This window comes from Coffea arabica, chromosome 1c, assembly GCF_036785885.1.
Source record: "Coffea arabica cultivar ET-39 chromosome 1c, Coffea Arabica ET-39 HiFi, whole genome shotgun sequence".
In the NCBI taxonomy this organism is placed as follows: domain Eukaryota; kingdom Viridiplantae; phylum Streptophyta; class Magnoliopsida; order Gentianales; family Rubiaceae; genus Coffea; species Coffea arabica.
The window spans coordinates 25848595-25867782 of NC_092310.1; positions in this window are offsets into that span (position 1 = coordinate 25848595).

Below are 19188 nucleotides of genomic sequence, written 5' to 3' on the forward strand. Positions count from 1 at the left end.
GAGCCAGAAGCGGACTCGGTCGGGCGATATGGTGACCCTGGGTGAATTTGGTATACTCGAGTATTACCTTGTAGTCCGGCTACGTCCGGATGGGTGGAGTCCGGCCAACGTCGGATGGGTGGAGTCCGGTCAACGTCCGGAAAAGGGGATGAACGAATAAAAAGATGAACGAGGGTTTATTTATAAAAATGAAATTTTCAAATAATTGGAGGAATAAGGGGAAATGTCAGGGGAACGAACAAATGAATAGCTCCATGTGAGCGGTATCCTTTTAATGAATATGTTACTATCGCTTTCCATTGTAATTGTTTTTGAATTATTGATTATTGATGGTTAATGTGTTGGCTTTGTTATGAAATTTCATGTTCGGAACCTTATTGAGATTTTAGCTCATTGAGCTTTGTGGAATTACCATGTGGTGTCATTTTCTGCTTTTGTTTTACTCTCACTGTGCAAATGTTGACCTGTAACAAAATTACATTTTTACCCCCGGTTACTTATTGAACTTCTAAAACATTACAATGATTTCACTGGCTCACGAGAGCAAAAATACGTACATCTGATTTCTGAACCATGACATCAATGAAATGAATTTTTGTGAAAACTATTTGATTACTGATTTTACTGGTTACTCACTGAGCTTCTAGCTCACCCCAAAAATATTTTATTCCCCTCCACAGGGCTCAAGGCGAAGGCAGGACTTGTTGTGCTTATTCATGTGAATGGATGGATTATCTCGTGTATGGTTTGAATTTGGATTTCCTTTTGTGTAATAGTTATTATTAGGGATTGTAATGAATGTTTGGAATCGATCGGATGTATACATACGTTCCACGCTTGGAATTAGTTTCCGCTACGTTTTGTTTATATGTAAATATTGGAGATTTACATTGTAATATTTGAGGTTTATTCTTGTAATATATTTGAGGATTGTAGTGAACGACTGAGTCCCGGCGAGAGCTGGGCAGGCGGCCCGCCGATACCCTTGGGTTCGCCCTTGGGAGAAGTGGGGTCGTCACAGTTGGTATCAGAGCCTAGGCTTCAGATCTTTGTAGTGTATCCTAGGCTTGAAGTTTAGGATGCCGGACTGTGGGTTTGATTTGACTCTTGAGAGATTTGTGCGGGATGTCTTAACTTGATTGGTACAAGTGAGAATGTCGAGGACGACATTCTTTTAAGGAGGGGAGATTGTGACGCCCCGAAAAAAAAATGAGTTTGAGAACCCGGAAATTTTGTAATTTTCTAGGGTTTATTTTTTTAATCGCCCGTTTTTCTACATTTTCTTGATTAGAAAAATTCCCCAGATAAAGTTTATGAGGAAAAATAGTTTTAAAATGATTTTCCTAGTATTGGAGAGTTTTTAGAAAATTAAGAATATATAACGGACGTGGGACCCACAAGTGCGAAAAGTTCGGAAAAATTCGGCCAATTAGGTTAAATTCCGGATACTGTGTAAAATTTATCGGGTGTTAAGGGATAAGTAGAGGATGTGAATTGATTGATGTGAGAGGAAAAAGAAAAGATAAGATTGCATTTATGGAGGTGACAAGTGTCACCATTGTATTGGAAATAGCTTATGACTTACTATTCATTTTCTTGACTTTTTGACCAATTGCTTAAATATCTTAAAAATCACACAAAATTCATTCTTGTCTTCAACCTCTTGGCTGATTCTCTCTCTAGCAAAGAAGGAAGAAAAAACCTCTTCAAAGTTTGGCAATTATCTAGCTCAAATCCTCCAAAACACTTGCTTGATCTAGTTTCTACTCCATAAAACCTCTTCTTTTAGTGATAGTGAGTTGTTTGGTGAAGTTGTTTGGAAGCTTAAGGTGACAAGTAGCTCTCCCTCTTGTTTTGCTAAGGTAAGTGGTGGATGAACACCTCTCCTTCCTCTAATGATGTTCAATTCATGATTAGTGGTGTTATAAGATGCAATTTCATGGATTATTTCTTGAGTTTGGTTGAATTGGTGAAGTTTTATTATTTTTGGGGATTTTTCTATTTTCATAGGGATATGATTGGGTGGTCATGTATGATGATTGGAAATGATGTTTAATGACTCTAGGAGGTGGGAAAAGTGATTAAGTGCAATCAATTTCTGTTTTGGAAGAAATTTCAGAAAATTAGGTTTTGTAGTTCTTCATTCTGCCCGAATTTATTGCACCATGTTAGAGGCCGAATTGGACTTTTCTCAAAACATGAAAGTTGTAGGTATTGATGAGTTTGAAGTGCCTGTAAAATTTCAGGTCATTTGGATTAGTGTAGAGTGAGATATGCCGATTTTACTGTTGCTGTTCTGGGTTGATCAGAATGCGAAAACTGCACTTGTAATTGGCCATTTTGACTGGAATTGCTTTGGATTTAGGTGTTGGTGTCTTCTGATGAAATATATCTGGATGTCTTAGCTACCATATGCCTTTGGAATTTCGGCATTTGGACCTGTATAGACTGAGTTATAGTAATTACAGCATTATGTGATTTGTAAACCTGTTTTTGGTGTTTCCGGTTGAGTATTTGGCACATTTGACCTAGTTGTGCTAGGATTTGGACTGAGTGGCCTTCTACATTGTTGTAGACCTATCTCTTATCTTCGAAACGGTGGGTCTTGGACCTTCTTCCGACAATCATAACGCCTTTGGTACCATTACCGCAAAATGACGTCAAAACTGTTTTTCTGGTTTTGAGCTTAAGTTTCATTTCCGGATTTTTTTCCCCTAGCTTGACTTGCACTAGTATTACTTGGAGCTTGCTGAATGACTATGGATGAACTTGTTGTTGTGTGTGTACCTTTGGGACTGGCTGAGGAAATAATGAAGCCATGATGGCTGGAAAAGTTAGCAAATGTAGGGGAAGTGCTGTCCGAACTTTTAAAGGATTTGTTTGCATTGAGTTTGTGATCTAAGACTTGGGTTTGAGCAAGGCAATGATACATGATGGATGATTTCTGAGCCATTGAGGTGAGTGACCTCAAACTATTTCTGAAGTTCTTTATGAACTGTTTCCTACATTATTTACTTTTAAACTGTTTCCAAAAGTTACTTTTGAACTGTTTTCTTGCATATCATGCGTACTTGCATATGAGTGTCCCTTGGTTGCTGTAATTCTTGACTTATTGGCTTGTCATTATTAATTGAAAATGTGTTAAGTACTTTCGATGATTGTTAAAACGAGTTTTCTAGGCGAGTGTGTACTTTATCGTACTCGACCTAAATAAATATGAATTTTCAATGATTAATGATTAAATGCTAGTTGCGCATGATGTAAGCCTTTTGGCTGAACTGGCCACTGCCCTTCGTTACCGATCAACTCGAGCCAGAAGCGGACTCGGTCGGGCGATATGGTGACCCTGGGTGAATTTGGTATACTCGAGTATTACCTTGTAGTCCGGCTACGTCCGGATGGGTGGAGTCCGGCCAACGTCGGATGGGTGGAGTCCGGTCAACGTCCGGAAAAGGGGATGAACGAATAAAAAGATGAACGAGGGTTTATTTATAAAAATGAAATTTTCAAATAATTGGAGGAATAAGGGGAAATGTCAGGGGAACGAACAAATGAATAGCTCCATGTGAGCGGTATCCTTTTAATGAATATGTTACTATCGCTTTCCATTGTAATTGTTTTTGAATTATTGATTATTGATGGTTAATGTGTTGGCTTTGTTATGAAATTTCATGTTCGGAACCTTATTGAGATTTTAGCTCATTGAGCTTTGTGGAATTACCATGTGGTGTCATTTTCTGCTTTTGTTTTACTCTCACTGTGCAAATGTTGACCTGTAACAAAATTACATTTTTACCCCCGGTTACTTATTGAACTTCTAAAACATTACAATGATTTCACTGGCTCACGAGAGCAAAAATACGTACATCTGATTTCTGAACCATGACATCAATGAAATGAATTTTTGTGAAAACTATTTGATTACTGATTTTACTGGTTACTCACTGAGCTTCTAGCTCACCCCAAAAATATTTTATTCCCCTCCACAGGGCTCAAGGCGAAGGCAGGACTTGTTGTGCTTATTCATGTGAATGGATGGATTATCTCGTGTATGGTTTGAATTTGGATTTCCTTTTGTGTAATAGTTATTATTAGGGATTGTAATGAATGTTTGGAATCGATCGGATGTATACATACGTTCCACGCTTGGAATTAGTTTCCGCTACGTTTTGTTTATATGTAAATATTGGAGATTTACATTGTAATATTTGAGGTTTATTCTTGTAATATATTTGAGGATTGTAGTGAACGACTGAGTCCCGGCGAGAGCTGGGCAGGCGGCCCGCCGATACCCTTGGGTTCGCCCTTGGGAGAAGTGGGGTCGTCACAGTTGGTATCAGAGCCTAGGCTTCAGATCTTTGTAGTGTATCCTAGGCTTGAAGTTTAGGATGCCGGACTGTGGGTTTGATTTGACTCTTGAGAGATTTGTGCGGGATGTCTTAACTTGATTGGTACAAGTGAGAATGTCGAGGACGACATTCTTTTAAGGAGGGGAGATTGTGACGCCCCGAAAAAAAAATGAGTTTGAGAACCCGGAAATTTTGTAATTTTCTAGGGTTTATTTTTTTAATCGCCCGTTTTTCTACATTTTCTTGATTAGAAAAATTCCCCAGATAAAGTTTATGAGGAAAAATAGTTTTAAAATGATTTTCCTAGTATTGGAGAGTTTTTAGAAAATTAAGAATATATAACGGACGTGGGACCCACAAGTGCGAAAAGTTCGGAAAAATTCGGCCAATTAGGTTAAATTCCGGATACTGTGTAAAATTTATCGGGTGTTAAGGGATAAGTAGAGGATGTGAATTGATTGATGTGAGAGGAAAAAGAAAAGATAAGATTGCATTTATGGAGGTGACAAGTGTCACCATTGTATTGGAAATAGCTTATGACTTACTATTCATTTTCTTGACTTTTTGACCAATTGCTTAAATATCTTAAAAATCACACAAAATTCATTCTTGTCTTCAACCTCTTGGCTGATTCTCTCTCTAGCAAAGAAGGAAGAAAAAACCTCTTCAAAGTTTGGCAATTATCTAGCTCAAATCCTCCAAAACACTTGCTTGATCTAGTTTCTACTCCATAAAACCTCTTCTTTTAGTGATAGTGAGTTGTTTGGTGAAGTTGTTTGGAAGCTTAAGGTGACAAGTAGCTCTCCCTCTTGTTTTGCTAAGGTAAGTGGTGGATGAACACCTCTCCTTCCTCTAATGATGTTCAATTCATGATTAGTGGTGTTATAAGATGCAATTTCATGGATTATTTCTTGAGTTTGGTTGAATTGGTGAAGTTTTATTATTTTTGGGGATTTTTCTATTTTCATAGGGATATGATTGGGTGGTCATGTATGATGATTGGAAATGATGTTTAATGACTCTAGGAGGTGGGAAAAGTGATTAAGTGCAATCAATTTCTGTTTTGGAAGAAATTTCAGAAAATTAGGTTTTGTAGTTCTTCATTCTGCCCGAATTTATTGCACCATGTTAGAGGCCGAATTGGACTTTTCTCAAAACATGAAAGTTGTAGGTATTGATGAGTTTGAAGTGCCTGTAAAATTTCAGGTCATTTGGATTAGTGTAGAGTGAGATATGCCGATTTTACTGTTGCTGTTCTGGGTTGATCAGAATGCGAAAACTGCACTTGTAATTGGCCATTTTGACTGGAATTGCTTTGGATTTAGGTGTTGGTGTCTTCTGATGAAATGTATCTGGATGTCTTAGCTACCATATGCCTTTGGAATTTCGGCATTTGGACCTGTATAGACTGAGTTATAGTAATTACAGCATTATGTGATTTGTAAACCTGTTTTTGGTGTTTCCGGTTGAGTATTTGGCACATTTGACCTAGTTGTGCTAGGATTTGGACTGAGTGGCCTTCTACATTGTTGTAGACCTATCTCTTATCTTCGAAACGGTGGGTCTTGCACCTTCTTCCGACAATCATAACGCCTTTGGTACCATTACCGCAAAATGACGTCAAAACTGTTTTTCTGGTTTTGAGCTTAAGTTTCATTTCCGGATTTTTTTTCCCCTAGCTTGACTTGCACTAGTATTACTTGGAGCTTGCTGAATGACTATGGATGAACTTGTTGTTGTGTGTGTACCTTTGGGACTGGCTGAGGAAATAATGAAGCCATGATGGCTGGAAAAGTTAGCAAATGTAGGGGAAGTGCTGTCCGAACTTTTAAAGGATTTGTTTGCATTGAGTTTGTGATCTAAGACTTGGGTTTGAGCAAGGCAATGATACATGATGGATGATTTCTGAGCCATTGAGGTGAGTGACCTCAAACTATTTCTGAAGTTCTTTATGAACTGTTTCCTACATTATTTACTTTTAAACTGTTTCCAAAAGTTACTTTTGAACTGTTTTCTTGCATATCATGCGTACTTGCATATGAGTGTCCCTTGGTTGCTGTAATTCTTGACTTATTGGCTTGTCATTATTAATTGAAAATGTGTTAAGTACTTTCGATGATTGTTAAAACGAGTTTTCTAGGCGAGTGTGTACTTTATCGTACTCGACCTAAATAAATATGAATTTTCAATGATTAATGATTAAATGCTAGTTGCGCATGATGTAAGCCTTTTGGCTGAACTGGCCACTGCCCTTCGTTACCGATCAACTCGAGCCAGAAGCGGACTCGGTCGGGCGATATGGTGACCCTGGGTGAATTTGGTATACTCGAGTATTACCTTGTAGTCCGGCTACGTCCGGATGGGTGGAGTCCGGCCAACGTCGGATGGGTGGAGTCCGGTCAACGTCCGGAAAAGGGGATGAACGAATAAAAAGATGAACGAGGGTTTATTTATAAAAATGAAATTTTCAAATAATTGGAGGAATAAGGGGAAATGTCAGGGGAACGAACAAATGAATAGCTCCATGTGAGCGGTATCCTTTTAATGAATATGTTACTATCGCTTTCCATTGTAATTGTTTTTGAATTATTGATTATTGATGGTTAATGTGTTGGCTTTGTTATGAAATTTCATGTTCGGAACCTTATTGAGATTTTAGCTCATTGAGCTTTGTGGAATTACCATGTGGTGTCATTTTCTGCTTTTGTTTTACTCTCACTGTGCAAATGTTGACCTGTAACAAAATTACATTTTTACCCCCGGTTACTTATTGAACTTCTAAAACATTACAATGATTTCACTGGCTCACGAGAGCAAAAATACGTACATCTGATTTCTGAACCATGACATCAATGAAATGAATTTTTGTGAAAACTATTTGATTACTGATTTTACTGGTTACTCACTGAGCTTCTAGCTCACCCCAAAAATATTTTATTCCCCTCCACAGGGCTCAAGGCGAAGGCAGGACTTGTTGTGCTTATTCATGTGAATGGATGGATTATCTCGTGTATGGTTTGAATTTGGATTTCCTTTTGTGTAATAGTTATTATTAGGGATTGTAATGAATGTTTGGAATCGATCGGATGTATACATACGTTCCACGCTTGGAATTAGTTTCCGCTACGTTTTGTTTATATGTAAATATTGGAGATTTACATTGTAATATTTGAGGTTTATTCTTGTAATATATTTGAGGATTGTAGTGAACGACTGAGTCCCGGCGAGAGCTGGGCAGGCGGCCCGCCGATACCCTTGGGTTCGCCCTTGGGAGAAGTGGGGTCGTCACAGTTGGTATCAGAGCCTAGGCTTCAGATCTTTGTAGTGTATCCTAGGCTTGAAGTTTAGGATGCCGGACTGTGGGTTTGATTTGACTCTTGAGAGATTTGTGCGGGATGTCTTAACTTGATTGGTACAAGTGAGAATGTCGAGGACGACATTCTTTTAAGGAGGGGAGATTGTGACGCCCCGAAAAAAAAATGAGTTTGAGAACCCGGAAATTTTGTAATTTTCTAGGGTTTATTTTTTTAATCGCCCGTTTTTCTACATTTTCTTGATTAGAAAAATTCCCCAGATAAAGTTTATGAGGAAAAATAGTTTTAAAATGATTTTCCTAGTATTGGAGAGTTTTTAGAAAATTAAGAATATATAACGGACGTGGGACCCACAAGTGCGAAAAGTTCGGAAAAATTCGGCCAATTAGGTTAAATTCCGGATACTGTGTAAAATTTATCGGGTGTTAAGGGATAAGTAGAGGATGTGAATTGATTGATGTGAGAGGAAAAAGAAAAGATAAGATTGCATTTATGGAGGTGACAAGTGTCACCATTGTATTGGAAATAGCTTATGACTTACTATTCATTTTCTTGACTTTTTGACCAATTGCTTAAATATCTTAAAAATCACACAAAATTCATTCTTGTCTTCAACCTCTTGGCTGATTCTCTCTCTAGCAAAGAAGGAAGAAAAAACCTCTTCAAAGTTTGGCAATTATCTAGCTCAAATCCTCCAAAACACTTGCTTGATCTAGTTTCTACTCCATAAAACCTCTTCTTTTAGTGATAGTGAGTTGTTTGGTGAAGTTGTTTGGAAGCTTAAGGTGACAAGTAGCTCTCCCTCTTGTTTTGCTAAGGTAAGTGGTGGATGAACACCTCTCCTTCCTCTAATGATGTTCAATTCATGATTAGTGGTGTTATAAGATGCAATTTCATGGATTATTTCTTGAGTTTGGTTGAATTGGTGAAGTTTTATTATTTTTGGGGATTTTTCTATTTTCATAGGGATATGATTGGGTGGTCATGTATGATGATTGGAAATGATGTTTAATGACTCTAGGAGGTGGGAAAAGTGATTAAGTGCAATCAATTTCTGTTTTGGAAGAAATTTCAGAAAATTAGGTTTTGTAGTTCTTCATTCTGCCCGAATTTATTGCACCATGTTAGAGGCCGAATTGGACTTTTCTCAAAACATGAAAGTTGTAGGTATTGATGAGTTTGAAGTGCCTGTAAAATTTCAGGTCATTTGGATTAGTGTAGAGTGAGATATGCCGATTTTACTGTTGCTGTTCTGGGTTGATCAGAATGCGAAAACTGCACTTGTAATTGGCCATTTTGACTGGAATTGCTTTGGATTTAGGTGTTGGTGTCTTCTGATGAAATGTATCTGGATGTCTTAGCTACCATATGCCTTTGGAATTTCGGCATTTGGACCTGTATAGACTGAGTTATAGTAATTACAGCATTATGTGATTTGTAAACCTGTTTTTGGTGTTTCCGGTTGAGTATTTGGCACATTTGACCTAGTTGTGCTAGGATTTGGACTGAGTGGCCTTCTACATTGTTGTAGACCTATCTCTTATCTTCGAAACGGTGGGTCTTGGACCTTCTTCCGACAATCATAACGCCTTTGGTACCATTACCGCAAAATGACGTCAAAACTGTTTTTCTGGTTTTGAGCTTAAGTTTCATTTCCGGATTTTTTTTCCCCTAGCTTGACTTGCACTAGTATTACTTGGAGCTTGCTGAATGACTATGGATGAACTTGTTGTTGTGTGTGTACCTTTGGGACTGGCTGAGGAAATAATGAAGCCATGATGGCTGGAAAAGTTAGCAAATGTAGGGGAAGTGCTGTCCGAACTTTTAAAGGATTTGTTTGCATTGAGTTTGTGATCTAAGACTTGGGTTTGAGCAAGGCAATGATACATGATGGATGATTTCTGAGCCATTGAGGTGAGTGACCTCAAACTATTTCTGAAGTTCTTTATGAACTGTTTCCTACATTATTTACTTTTAAACTGTTTCCAAAAGTTACTTTTGAACTGTTTTCTTGCATATCATGCGTACTTGCATATGAGTGTCCCTTGGTTGCTGTAATTCTTGACTTATTGGCTTGTCATTATTAATTGAAAATGTGTTAAGTACTTTCGATGATTGTTAAAACGAGTTTTCTAGGCGAGTGTGTACTTTATCGTACTCGACCTAAATAAATATGAATTTTCAATGATTAATGATTAAATGCTAGTTGCGCATGATGTAAGCCTTTTGGCTGAACTGGCCACTGCCCTTCGTTACCGATCAACTCGAGCCAGAAGCGGACTCGGTCGGGCGATATGGTGACCCTGGGTGAATTTGGTATACTCGAGTATTACCTTGTAGTCCGGCTACGTCCGGATGGGTGGAGTCCGGCCAACGTCGGATGGGTGGAGTCCGGTCAACGTCCGGAAAAGGGGATGAACGAATAAAAAGATGAACGAGGGTTTATTTATAAAAATGAAATTTTCAAATAATTGGAGGAATAAGGGGAAATGTCAGGGGAACGAACAAATGAATAGCTCCATGTGAGCGGTATCCTTTTAATGAATATGTTACTATCGCTTTCCATTGTAATTGTTTTTGAATTATTGATTATTGATGGTTAATGTGTTGGCTTTGTTATGAAATTTCATGTTCGGAACCTTATTGAGATTTTAGCTCATTGAGCTTTGTGGAATTACCATGTGGTGTCATTTTCTGCTTTTGTTTTACTCTCACTGTGCAAATGTTGACCTGTAACAAAATTACATTTTTACCCCCGGTTACTTATTGAACTTCTAAAACATTACAATGATTTCACTGGCTCACGAGAGCAAAAATACGTACATCTGATTTCTGAACCATGACATCAATGAAATGAATTTTTGTGAAAACTATTTGATTACTGATTTTACTGGTTACTCACTGAGCTTCTAGCTCACCCCAAAAATATTTTATTCCCCTCCACAGGGCTCAAGGCGAAGGCAGGACTTGTTGTGCTTATTCATGTGAATGGATGGATTATCTCGTGTATGGTTTGAATTTGGATTTCCTTTTGTGTAATAGTTATTATTAGGGATTGTAATGAATGTTTGGAATCGATCGGATGTATACATACGTTCCACGCTTGGAATTAGTTTCCGCTTCGTTTTGTTTATATGTAAATATTGGAGATTTACATTGTAATATTTGAGGTTTATTCTTGTAATATATTTGAGGATTGTAGTGAACGACTGAGTCCCGGCGAGAGCTGGGCAGGCGGCCCGCCGATACCTTTGGGTTCGCCCTTGGGAGAAGTGGGGTCGTCACACGCCATTTCTCAACTACCTAATCCAACAGGTAAAGGTGTTGGTAAGTTCATTAAGAGTGTAATTGAGTGATAACACGAGGGTGAGTGATACACTAAGGGAGCGAAGTAAGGTTATACTTGCATTATTGTCTTGTTACTAATCTTTTGCAGGGCATCACAAGAAACATGGAACAACAACAAACAACCACTGACTACTCGTTGATGTTCACCGCCATGAAGCATGAGTTCAAGCTGATTAGTGAGCAGCAAATGGAGGAGTTGCACACTCAGTTTGACGAACTCTCCAAGAGTCTCACACGAGGCTCTCATTCTAGATCACACACCTGGAGTAACCGAGGCACCAAAGGGGCAAATAGCGAAGACTACTCCACAAGTGAGGATGAGGAACGACCCGAGAAGCCTAGAAGCGACACATCCAAAAACGAACTCAAGAGACTTAAGATCCAAGTCCCCGTGTTCAAAGGCAAAAGTGACCCTAAAGCTTATTTGGAATGGAAAGGCCGCATCGAGATGGTCTTCGATTGCTACGATTATAGTGAGGAACAAAAGGTAAAAGTTGCCACCGTTGAGTTCACCGACTACGCCCTAGTTTGGTGGGACCAAGTAAGGACCCATAGAAGGAGAATGGGAGAACCACGCGTTCGTACTTGGCGAGAACTCAAGGCACTAATGCGTAAGAGATTCGTTCCAAGCTACTACAATCGAGATCTCCACGCCAAACTTCAAACCCTTACTCAAGGTAGCATGAGTGTGGAAGACTACTACAAGGAGATCGAGATGGCCATGATGAGGGCCAACCTTCAGGAAGATAGTGAAGCAACCATGGCTAGGTTTCTTAGAGGCCTCAACCTGGACCTCAAGAAGCCTTAGAGCTCTAATCTTATTTAGACATGCATGACCTTCTTGAACTCGCTATCAAGGCCGAGAGGGGGAAGAAACTAAGGTGAGGAGCCCGTGCCTTCCAATCTTCCAACTCAATTTCATGGAGAGGCAGCCAACCACGGAGAGTGCTCCCACGAAGCCGGAAACTCGGCCACACCACCCACTTCTAGTCGAATTCAAGGTAATGCCTCTACCCGTAATACCAATTTTACCCCTGACAAAGCTCTTGATGCATCCAGGTCTACCTCTAAGGCACCACATGAGACTCCTAAGACTAGGAGTAGGGACATCAAGTGCTTTAAATGCCAAGGGTTTGGACACATTCAGTCTCAATGTCCGAACCAGCGGGTCATATTGATCACTCACAATGGCGAGATCGTGTCCGATGATGACGATTGTGAGGAGATACCCGAATTAGTCCAAAACGACTGCCTGGAAGAGGATTCAACTGGGGAAAATTGCTCGCCTACACAAGGAGAAGCAGGTTGCTTGGTGGCACGACGAGTGCTAACCGCCTGAGTTAAGGAGGATGAGCAACTACAAAGAGAAAACCTGTTTTACACTCGTTGACAAAGTGTGTAGCCTCATCATCGACGGTGGGAGTTGCACGAATGTGGCCAGCTTGCTGATGGTTGAGAGTCTAGGGCTCCCAACTACTAGACATCCACATCCTTACCGCCTCCAATGACTAAGTAAGGATGGAGAGGTACGTGTCTTCAAACAGGTACGTGTTCCCTTCTCAATTGGTACTTACACTGATGAAGTCGTGTGTGACGTAGTGCGAATGCATGCTACGTATGTCATCCTGGGGAGACCCTGGCAATTTGACAAACACGTCACATTCGATGGAAGGGCAAATAAGTACACACTTTTGCACGATGGCAAACATAAGGTCCTCACACCCCTCACACCTGCACAAGTGTATGAGGACCAACTAAAGTTGCAAAAAGAGTGTGAACAAGACTGTCAAAGGAGGAAACTAAAGGCGATCGACCTTGGCAAAAGCTCCACTTCTACAAGGGAGCAATCGACCAAGGGTCAAGTGAGCACACCTAGTGTTATACATGACAAATCACCCACTACACCTACCACTAGGAAGTAAAACATGATTATTAAGGCTAAGGACGTTAGAAAAGTTGTGAATTCTGATCAGCCTGTACTTCTCATGATTTGCAACACATGTGCTCTTTGTGAAACCCCGAAAGAAGGAGGGTTTTCATTTTACATATATCTTTGTTGGACGAGCAGAGGAGTGCAACTTTTAAACTTGGAAAAGAAGAAAATATTTTGCAAAAAGGGAAGGGGCCAAATCCGGCCGAAAATCCAGCCAGTTTCTGGCTGGATACCAGGCCGGATTGCCTTGCAGTTTTGAAAAAAAAAATGAGTTTTGCCTCTGCCTCGAATCCGGCCGGATTGTGACGGTGGCATGTCGGCCATCAAGTTTGACCAGCTGATTTTCTTCCTTCTTATCTTGTTTTGGCTGGAAAATATCTTCATTTCTTTCCCTTGGCCAGCCATGTGATTGAGAGAAAAGAAAGAAAACTTCATTTTCTAGTTTCAATTTTCATTTCAATCTTGAGATTTAACCGTTAGTTTTGCAAATTGCTCCGATTAACTTCGTATCTAAAGTGTTTGCAAGCTATGGGTGGAGTTGTTTTGGAGGAGGAAGCACTAAGCTACCTATTGTAACAGCCCCACCTTCCCCTAAGGCGAACCAAAGGGGTTAGCGGACTGCCTGCCCAGCTCTCGCCAGGACTAACGGTACAGTTTACGTCGTTCTATTACGTTCCGAAACATACCAAAGCACGCAAACAAGTCAAAATCACTAAATAAAAAAAAACAAAAATTGAAGCCGGAATGAATAGTGCAGGACACGTCAGAATCCAGACACTAGGCCGAGAGTAGCCAAAATTTTTCTTTTGCCGTTTGAAATATGAGTTGATCCGAAATTCAACCAAATATCAACCAAACATATGTACATTGAAATACAACGTTTACAAGCCAAACGGCATACCAAAATATCCAACTAGTCCATACATGTGCAAATAGCCAATTACAAACCAACCATTGGTGAGAAACAAAACATTTAGGGTTTTCACTCTCAAGGAGCTATTCAAAAATACATTTACATGCTCAACTTGGCAACCAACTAGCACAACCTTCCCAAAATAGTCATTTTCCTGTAAGGAAAACAAATGGCACGGAATGAGCTAAAGCCCAGTGAGCAACTATCACAATAGCAGCTAAGATCACATAAGCATAACCATTCAATTCAAGTATGCAATTAAGAAGTAAATCAAATCAGTGAAAGGATACGGTTGGCTCTCAAGAGCCCATTTCCACGCTTGCAATCTTGATCCAACCTCATTGACCCTCCGTCAATGTTTAGAATACCCGACCGTAGACCTCACTTCACTCCATTCCTTCCACCAAACATACCCCAACCGGGCCCGCACTCCATTCAGTATCTTTTGGTAATACTCGAGTATACCGGAACCAAGAGTCTCATTACTACAAGGTTCCCCAGTACAGTCCCCGTGGCATGACAATTTTCACGACCAAGCCCTCGCCGGCTCGATCCAATTGACTACCGAACGGGGTTGAGCTCAGTAATACAGTAAAGCCGTTGGATACTCGTCCAAACGACACCAAATCAGTTTCCATGCATGGAATTCAGTATCTCATATAACAATTGCAGTATTTCAGTAAAACAGTAAATAGCCATGAAGGAAATTACAAGGGGTGAGGGCGGTCAAGTACACCCTCACCTCAATCACTTCCAATAACCAATTAAGCCTTCAAGGCATCAAATACACATGGAACAAAGCCACATTATAACAAGTAAGTGAGTAGTATACTCACTAAGCAATTAAGTGCTATGTCATGCACTTCCGACAGGGGAATGTCGTGAACCACCGTCACGCCCTAGAACACATAAGCAAGTACAATGAGACTCAATAACGAGTCATAAAGCAATGCCAATCACAACCCCAATAGGGTTTCATAAGCATATACAAGCATTATAGCAAACCAGAAATTCAAACAATGGCTTTAGCCTTGGCCCTGAAAATAAAACTGTTTTGTCCTTACTTTGCGGTAATGGCGTCAATTTCACTACGATTATCGGATGGGGGTGTAAGACCCACCGTTTCGAAGCTATGAAACAGGGCTACAACAATGTAGAAGGTCACTCAATCCAGTTCCTAGCTTAACTAGGTCAAAAATGCCAAATACTAAACCAGAATTCCCAAAACAGGTTTGCAAATCACACAAAACTGTAATTACTATAACTCAGTCTATACAAGTCCAAATGCCGAAATTCCAAAGGCATATGTTAGCTAAGACATCCAGCTACATTTCATCAGAAGACACCAACTTCAAAATCCAAACCAATTCCAGTCAAAAGAGCCAAATACCAACGCAGTTTTCGCATTCTGACCAAAGCAGAACAGCTACAGTAATTCCGACATAACTCACTCTACACTAATCCAAATGACCTGAAATTTTGTAGGCACCTCAAACACATCAATACCTACAACTTTCATGTTTTGAGTAAAGTCCAATTCGGCCTCTAACCCTATGATCTAAAACCGGACAGAATTAGGGGATTATGAACCCTAACTTTCCATTTTTCCATCCAAATCCAAAATTGATTACATTTATCAACAATTCACACCTACTAGAGTCATTTTAAACCATTACCATTCATCATACAAGGCCACAACATCAAGATCATATTAAACCAGAAAATTCATCATAAATTGGAAAATTCCACCAAATCACTCCAAATAAAGAAATAAATCACATATTCCATCACTCATGCCACCATTAAGCACAAAATAAGCATCATTAGAGGTAGTAGGGTGTTCAAGCATCACTTACCAAGAAATCAAGAGAGAGAGGGATGTTGGCCACCTTAGACCTTCAAACAAACTTCACTAAGACACTTACTAGCACTAGAAGGAAAGATTTTATGGAGTGGAACCTAGTGTAGGCTTTTGTTCTTGGAAGATTGAGTGAAATGGAAGCTTGAAAGTTGAAGAAATTTCCTTCCTTCTTGAGCTAGGAGGGCCGGCCAACATGGAGAAGAAAATGGTGATTTTTGGGCAATTTTGAGATAGTTAATCCTTTGGTCAAAAAAGTCAAGAAAGTGAATAGTAATTCTTAAAGTCCAACCAATGAGAATGTGACACTTGTCACCTCATTAAATGCATTCCTATCCTTTCTTTCTTCTCTCACATCAATCATTTCACACACTCTACTTATCTCTTAACACCCGATAAATTTTACACAGTATCCGGAATTTAACCTAATTGGCCGAATTTTTCCGAACTTTTCGCACTAGTGGGTCCCACGTCCAATATATATTCTTAATTTTCTAAAAACTCACCAATGCTAGAAAAATCATCTAAAAACTATAATTACGCATACAATCTACCAGAAAAATATTTCTAAGCTCGAAAATGCAGAAAACATGCAATTAAGGGGAAATAAACCCTAGGAAAATAATTAGGGTTTTACGGGTTCTCACACCTATTCTCTTGAGGTTTGAAGGTATCTTGCTAAGAAATCCTTATCTACTTCAATTGAATGTAAATTGGTGGATTAGCGATGTTATATATGTTATTTTGTGGAGGATTTTATGGGCTAGGGTTAAGCTTAGCCAATTTTAGAATTATTGGTGAATTTTCTGATTTTAGATGATAATTGTTGGTTGGACATGAATGATAGCTCTAAATGGTTTTAAATGGAACTTTTATGCATTAGTTGTGATCATTTGCGGAAAATTTCCGCTTGTGATGTGAATTTCCGGTTCTAGGGTTTCAATTTGGGGGTTTTCTTATAGTTGGCTTTGGAGTCTCTAATTGGCTCTGATTGAAGGGTTTTGTGCCCTAATTGGACATGTTTGATTACTTGTGGACCATATGTGTGATTGTAATTAATGGTATGAGAATGGGTTTTTAATTGTAGGGTGAAAGTGAAGAAAATTAGGGGAAATGCTGTCCGATTCTTTTCTTGTCATGAGAATGAGTTAAAATGGTTTTGGAAATGTGTTTTGTGTCAAGTTGAACGTATTTCATTAAAAATTTCATTGATTCGTTCAAGAGGTGTACGGGGGCTAAGTTTCTATTTGATCATATATATAAGTTTGGTGAATACCATGATTGTTTTACCATTTCAAAACATGATACCTCTTCGATTTGAAACGCCGTTTACTTACTCCGTACCCAAAATAAAGAGGTATGAGTTAGGGTTTTCCCGGCCTACACGTGAACTACTTTCAAGTAAGGTTTTAAGTATCCTCCTTTTCCATATGTTATTCATTAAGACCTTTGCTATATAACCTCTACTTGAATATATATTGACTTTTAGTCACACAAACGATTCAGAAAGAATATTTCCTTAGCCTATCTATTTAGATTTTGATTTGTCCTTGGTCAAATGTTTTTCGTTGGAAAATTTATAACCCTTTTGAGTTTAGTTTTGCATTTGGTGTATGAAACCCTAGTAATTCCCGTCCATGGATCCAAATGTCTTCTTTTCACTTTAAATCCATCTTTATACGTTTTACTCGTAATTAGTCAGATTTTCTTCGATTTAACCTAATTGTTTGTGCTGGATAAACTGTAATATTCTTTCTTGTTAATCTTAGGTTTCATCGGGAACTTAGGGTAATATCCGGAAGGATATTTTGCACATTGTTTTGTGTAAATAGGTGAGTGCTCCTTGTTTGCTATATTTTCCTTGACTTTATGGCTCGTGTTATTGTTTGATAATGTGTTAAGAGCTTTCAAGGAATTCCAAAACGAATTTTCTAGGTGAGGGTGTACTTTATCACTCTCGACCTAAATCAAATGTGAAATTTTTAATGATTTAACGATTGAAACATTACTTGTGCATGGATGTAAGCCTTTTGGTTGAACTGGGCCCTGCCCTTCGTTACCGATCGACTCGAGCCAGAAGCGGACTCGGTCGGGCGATATGGTGACCCTGGGTGTAAAAGTGGTACACTCGAGTATTACCTTGTATCCTGGTAGAGCCTGACCAACGTCCAGGAGGGGGTGAATGAAATGAAAGAACGAACGAGGGTTTTACTTACAAAAAAAAAATGCATTTTCAAATGATCACAGGAATAAGGGGAAATGTCAGGAGAACGAATGAACGAACGAATATATGGCTCCCTGTGAGCCCATATCCTTTTAATGAATGTGTTTTATCGCTTTATATTGTATTTGTATCTTGAACTACTGGTTATATGTAATGAATGCATTGAACTTCTTGTTTGCCTATGTGTTCGGAACCTCACTGAGCTTTTAGCTCATCCCTTTAGTTTTGTTTTCCTTAACAGGGGAAGACGAGCAAGGACGAGAGCCCTGTATAGACTAACTTGGTCTAGCTCTTGGTTTTTTTTTTTTTTTTGTAATGGTTCTCGTCCTAGTGTTTGGCACGGGCTGGTTGTATGGTGAATTGAGAACCTCTGTATATTCGACGGTTGTACTTCCTTTTGAGATATCAATGTATATAAGTTTTGTTTTAAGTTTTGGATCATTATTATGTTTATTCTTATGGGTTTGTTCTGGTTTTGATTAAGGATTGAAGTGAACGACTGAGTCCCGGCGAGAGCTGGGCAGGCGGTCCGCCGAACCCTTTGGTTCGCCCTAGGGGGGGTGGGGCTGTCACACTCTTAGATGTTGTTGAGCTCAATAAGGCATTGCCTTCGAGCATGGTTGCTCTTTTGCAGGAATTTGAGGATGTTTTCCTTTACGAGGTTCCTGATGGCTTACCACCCATTCGAGGGATTGAGCACCAAATTGACCTGATTCCTGGAGCAGCCCTACCCAACAAACTTGCTTACCGCATGGGGCCTGAGGAGACAAAGGAGCTTCAAAGGCAAGTTGATGGCCTATTAGGTAAGGATTAGGTACAAGAGAGTCTCAGTCCTTGTGCTGTGCCTATGGTACTTGTCCCCAAAAAGGATGGTACTTGGCGCATGTGCACTGACTGTAGGGCCGTCAATGCTATTACTGTTAAATATCGTCATCCCATCCCTAGACTAGATGATATGCTTGATGAACTCGATGGTGCTGTTATATTCACTAAAATTCACCTAAGGAGTGGCTATCATCAAATTAGGATGAAAGAAGGCAATGAATGGAAAACGGCCTTCAAAACCAAACATGGACTCTATGAGTGGCTGGTCATGCCTTTTGGATTGACTAATGCCCCTAGTACCTTCATGCGGTTAATGAACCTTGTTTTGAGACATTTTATTGGCAAATTTGTCATTGTTTACTATGATGATATTCTGATATATAGTCGCAGTGAACAAGAGCACTTGGAGCATGTGAGACTAGTT